At 39.8% G+C, this 6,342-nt stretch overlaps 2 pseudogenes; one reads left to right on the plus strand and one right to left on the minus strand.

Moving 5' to 3' along the window:
- The first annotated feature begins 165 nt into the window (after window positions 1-165).
- LOC124889585 lies at window positions 166-2,578 on the plus strand (annotated as a pseudogene).
- A 1,515-nt stretch (window positions 2,579-4,093) lies between these two features.
- LOC124889511 lies at window positions 4,094-5,422 on the minus strand (annotated as a pseudogene).
- Window positions 5,423-6,342: the final 920 nt, after the last annotated feature.

Here is a 6,342-nt window from a genome sequence, read left to right on the forward strand (position 1 = left end):
ACTCTAATAATTAAAAACTACTAAAAATATCTATTCCTACTTTATTTATGGGACATATTTTCAACATCTTCCTAGTTCTAGTTATATCCCTGAATGCATAGCATATCAACATCACAATTTTGTGATAAATCAAAAGAAAAAGAAAGAAAAGAAGGGCTAAAATCTATGGCTGTTTTGTTATGGTTATTAATCTTATCTGCATTTCATGCAATAGCACTAGCACAACGAAGGAACTTCAATATTACTCTTGGCTCTTCTCTAACACCTACTACCAATTCATCATGGTTTTCACCCACAAGGCGTTTTTCCTTTGGGTTTTATGAACAAACCGATGGCTATGCTGTCAGAATCTCAATTATCGGTATATCTAAGAAAACAGCAGTGTGGACAGCAAACAGAAACAGTCCTGTTGTCCGGAGCAGCATAGTCTTGCGCTTAACTCGTGATGGAAGGCTTATTGTGCAAGTAGTAGGAGGCCAAGAAATCACTGTCGTAGATCTTTCTGATCAAGCCATTGCTTCAGCTTCCATGCTGGACACTGGCAACTTTGTGCTCTATAATTATGATCTGAATATCATATGGCAAAGTTTTGACAATCCAACAAACACCCTTTTACCTGATCAACACCTCTCACCTGGAAAAGAGCTGTACTCCAGTGCCTCGGAAACAGATGACTCATTGGGGATTTTCCGTCTCAAAATGCAAAATGATGGGTACCTTGTTCAGTACCCAGTCAATACACCAGACATTGACCCATATGCTTACTACTTACAATTCGGTGGAGATAGGAGTAATGTTGCACTGAATTTTGATGCTGACGGCCTCCTCTACTTGCACAATTCCACTATGAATCTACTAAATGTAACCAAAGGAGGCTACCCTAGTGAAAGGACCATCATCAATATGATGAAAATTGATGCTGATGGTATTCTTCGAATTTATTCACATTCTCTGAACCAACAGAACAGCTCCAAGATATGGTCATCAACAGATGATAGGTGTGCTCCAAAAGGCCTTTGTGGGTTTAACGGTTTTTGTATCAATAGAGATGATCAAGTTGAATGTTTGTGTCTTCTGGGATTTGATTTTGTAATGCCGGGAAATTGGAGTGCAGGCTGTCTAAGGAATTTCACTGCAGAAACCTGTCGGTTAAAGGCGAACACTTCCAAATACTATGCAATGAGTAGTTAAAAACACAAGATGGGAAGATATTCCGTATACTGTTTTGGTCAGAACAACTAAAGAAGATTGTGAACAAGCCTGTCTACAGGATTGTAACTGTGAGGCTGCTCTGTTCATAGATAGAGAACGTAGAAAGCAAAGGCTGCCTCTGAGATAGGGAAGGAGAGACATGACTAAGTCTAATCTAGCATCTGTCAAGGTGGTCATTAATGTGCTAGCCAACGAAGGGCTGCCTAATCAGATTGAAGAAACAAAAGGCAAAAAGCTAAGGACAGACATCCTAATTGCCAGCACTGCATTGACTGTTTTTGCTTTGTTGATGTTAGGATTCTCTGGATTCCTCATTCACAGAAAACATGTCTGGACTTACAGGAAATCCAGGAGAATAGAAATGTTCAGTTATGTGAGGATGTCGCTCCACGAGCATTTTCCTATGCAGAACTAGAGAAGGCAACCAATGGTTTCAAAGAAGGTTTAGGGAGGGGAGCAGTTGGAACAGTATTTAAAGCACTTTTGGTAGAAGACCAGAAAGTGATAGTTGTTAAGAGACTAGACAAAGAATTGGTAGCAGGGGAAACAGAGTTCCAAACTGAAATAAAAATCATTGGAAGGACACATCACCGAAATCTAGTCCGCCTCCTTGGTTATTGTCTAGATGGATCGAGAATGCTTCTGGTGTATGAGTACATGAGCTATGGGTCACTCACGGATGTACATTTAATTCAGAAAAGTAGCCAGCATGGGAGGGAAGGTGTGGTATCGCTCGAGATCTTGCAAGGGGTCTCCAATATTTACATGACGAGTGTGACACGCAAATCATCCATTGCGATATAAAGCCTCAGAACATACTCATGGATGATCAGTTCTGTGCTAAAATATCTGATTTTGGAATGTCCAAGCTCTTAAAGAAAGACCAAACAAGAACCTACACAGGAATAAGAGGGACCAGGGCTATGTTGCACCAGAATGGTACCGAAAACTGCCAGTGACGGTGAAAGCAGACGTTTACAGTTTTAGTATCGTCCATTTTGATCTGTAGGCGGAAGTGTGTAGATTGGAGCCTTGATGAAAACGAGTCAATTCTTGAATACTCGGTTTGCGATTGCTTTGATGCAGGAGAGCTAGACAAACTAGTCGGGGACGAGGAGGTTGATATAAGACAATTCAAGCGAATGGTAAAAATAAGTATCTGGTTCATTCAAGAACCATCACTTCGCCCTTCGATGAAGAAAGTTTTAATTATGCTGGAAAGGACAGTAGAAATTCCAATACCTCCTAGTCCTACTACTTTTTAAAGTGCCATATAGTTTAAAACTGCTTCACTTTTTGGTTTTTGTACTCAAGTTCCAATTATATCCGAACTTCCCCATATTTCTATATCATTCACCGCTTCTCGTAGTCATTTATCTTCTACTGTAGTAAATCTCATGGTTTATTTTTCCATTTTGAGATTTGTCCACATTCAGACTTCTCTTCAAATATACATGTAGTACAATGAAAGTATATTTTGTGCCAAGTGACTGACCGTTTAATTGGCAACCATCGTCGTCAAGAATGACATACACACAAAGCTCCCTTGAACTAAACTGACTTTAAACATCAATAGTACCAACCAGCCCATTCTTTCTGGATCATTTTAGTTTTAACCTTCTGCTGCATCCTCTCCTTCCCCCACCACCCAAGCAGAATAGCAAGCAAGTTAAATCTCTCGCTGCTGACCACTTAATACTTTTCTACTCTCTTGTTTGCATCCTTCTAACAACTAAAACGAGTCTTCAATGTCTAGAGAAAATTGAAGGCGCGAGTTTCTGAACGTATTTTACCACTCATTTCCGCTTCTGGTACTTATCTTTTAATCAGTAATCTCACATCATTAGATCAGCAGAGTCTTAAAGTAAGATGCAAAGCTTTCTCTTTCATATTTGTAAATGTAAAAAGTTCTCTTTTTCGTGCTTTTACTTTCAGTAAGCTTCCCTCCAAATTCACCATGACACATACAATGAAGTCCAACAACATATCAGTTTGTAGAACAATAAATCTCTGTTTCTCACTTGTAACGTGTTATATGAGATCGAACCTTTCAAAACAAAGAAGTAATTTTCACCAACAATCCCAAAGCGCTGACTAGTCAGTTATTCATCATAGCTAGTGCATCAGTATAAACAGAAAAGCAAAAATTTCCAGTAGCAAGTTAGTATTTTTGCTTTGCTACCAGTATATATAGACCGGCAAAGATTAGCAGTTAAGTATATGACCTAGTAGTTAATTAAAATTCAAACAGACAAATTGTGTTCAAATTCTAGAATTACTTGGTACTTGTTGCGTGAAATTAGTTGGGGTGAGCAAAAGCTAACCTGGACACACCACGGTCATCAAAAAAGAATAATGTACAAATTTCAATAGAAATAAAAAGAAAAACAGGTGATTATTTTCATCTTTATATATTTGATGCTTGGAGTTGCTCTGTAGTCAATGCTAGTTGAAAATAGGTCCTTGGTTGATTAGCTGAGGTGGCGCATAGAAAAATGGCGAAATTGCCAGTCATAATTCGCACAACTCTTAAATCGCGAATTACCCCGACGGAACACAGTGTCATAATAGGTCTCATGAACATGCTTGATTCTCCTCCTTAATCACTCTCTCTTTTTCCTTTTCTTTTATTCATTTTTTTGGATAAATATATGGTGAACCAATTGACGTAAGGTCTTTTATGTTCCCCTTTTAACTTCAGCCGAACACTTGAAAAAGAAACATGAAGAAACAGACTGCGTAAATCAACGAAAGAACAATCTATTAGCAGTTGATCGTCCAACACGTCAGGGTTTCTTCATGGGGTGTGTACATGAATAGTTTATCTGTTTCTGTGAAGTTCTCAATACCACCATGCATCTGGGGAGCACCAACACATCTATACGTCTATTACAGCACTAATATGTGCTGATATTTATTTAATTTGCAGCAAAAACAACATAACATAATGCATTACGATGTCTTTTAACAGAAAGCTAAAACCCAAACAAAAACACTAAAAAGTCTTAAAACAGAGCAACATCGACAGTCATCATAAAAGCAGTATTAGCGCACATGAAATTCAGAAGTTTCCACCACGGAGCCTAAGGACATGATGAAGAATAGACTCCTGTATATTGTAGTCTGCAAGGGTGCGGCCATCCTCAAGCTGCTTTACCAGCAAAGATGAGCCTCGGTTGATCTGGTGGAATCCCCTCCTTATCCTGTATCTTTGCTTTCACATTGTCGATAGTATTTTCCACCTCCAATGTGATTTGTCTTTCCAGTTAGTGTCTTCACGAAGATCTGCATCCCTCCCCTCAAACGCAACACCAAATGGAGAGTTGACTCCTTTTGGATGTTAATAGTCTGCAAGAGTCCTGCCATCCTCAAGTTGTTTGCCAGCAAAGATCAATCTCTGCTGATCTGGGGGAGGGAATACCTTCCTTGTCTTGGATCTTTGCTTTAACATTGTCGATGGTATCTGAACTCTCAACCTCCAAAGTGATCGTCTTCCCAGTCAAAGTCTTGACAAATATTTGCATGCCACCCCTCAGACGAAGAACAAGATGCAGGGTTTGACTCTTTCTGAGTGTTGTAGTCTGCCAGGGTCCTTCCATCCTCAAGTTGCTTGCCAGCGAAAATCAGTCTCTGCTGGTCTGGAGGAATCCCTTCCTTATCCTGAATTTTCGCCTTCACGTTGTCAATTGTATCTGAACTTTCAACTTCAAGGGTAATGGTCTTGCCTGTAAGTGTCTTGACAAAGATCTGCATACCACCACGAAGGCGGAAGACAAGGCGAAGGGTGGACTCCTTTTGGATGTTGTAGTCAGCAAGTGTTCTACCATCTTCAAGCTGTTTTCCAGCAAAGATCAGCCTCTGCTGATCAGGGGGAATGCCCTCCTTGTCTTGAATTTTAGCTTTGACATTATCAATGGTGTCTTGAGCTCTCAACCTCAAGAGTTGTAGTCTTTCCAGTCAGAGTTTTAACGAATATTTGCATTCCACCACGGAGACGGAGGACAAGATGGAGGGTAGACTCCTTTTGGATGTTGTAGTCAGCAAGAGTGCGTCCATCTTCAAGCTGTTTTCCAGCAAAGATTAGCCTCTGCTGATCAGGAAGAATGCCCTCCTTATCTTGAATTTTTGCTTTAACATTGTCAATGGTGTCGGAACTCTCGACCTCAAGGGTGATGGTCTTTCCAGTGAGGGTTTTAACAAAGATCTGCATCTGAAATATATTGGAACACACAACTCTGTCACAACTTCAAGTCAAGATCGGACAAAAGAGACGGCAAAACTACCAGCTCTGGGAGTCCAAGAAACAAAAGAGAAGTGAAGTTCAGCAAGTTTTCCTCCCATAGCAACAAACTACCCACATAATATAACTTGCACAAGTATCCTAGAACTTATCTAATTAGGAATCAGCGCCATCCCAGGAAACAAATTGAAGAAAAACTAGAATATCTCAAACCAAGTTACCTTGGGAGACAATAACAAAAGAATCCTGATTGATTAGAAGCCATAGAAAGAGCAAAAGCAACATATCCAAAGTCGAACAAAATGTTGAAGCAAGAAAACCCTCTAAATCTTTTCTACTCCAAGAATCTCCAGACAGGATACAATTAATCAAACTGGACACTAAAAACAATTTCTATTAAATAACAGCCAAAAATCGAGCAACAACAACAACAAACCCAGTATATTCCCACATAGTGGGATCTGGGAAGAATAGTGGGGAGAATAGTGTGTACGCAGTCCATACCACTACCTCTAAAGAGGTCGAGTCCGATAGACCCCGGCGCAAGACAAAAGACAATATGAAAGAGCAACAAAATAAAATAACATATGTACGACATCCACAAACATATTGTACATTGCCAAACACATGACACCAAGTACAACCTAAATACTCATTCACACCCTTAACCCTCTATCCTAATGCTATTCCTCCAGGGTCATGTCCTCAGTTAGCAGTAACTGACTCAAGTCACAGCTTAATCACTTCTCTCCAGCATTACTTCAGTCTACACTACCCCTCTTGAAACCTTCCAAGACCAGAAATCAAGCAAATAGACAAAATTCACACTACAACATCATCAACAGGGAAGGAAAGCATCATCCACGAAGCGTAGTTTTCAAATTGATTAA

This window comes from Capsicum annuum, chromosome 12 (genome assembly GCF_002878395.1).
Source record: "Capsicum annuum cultivar UCD-10X-F1 chromosome 12, UCD10Xv1.1, whole genome shotgun sequence".
Lineage (NCBI taxonomy): Eukaryota > Viridiplantae > Streptophyta > Magnoliopsida > Solanales > Solanaceae > Capsicum > Capsicum annuum.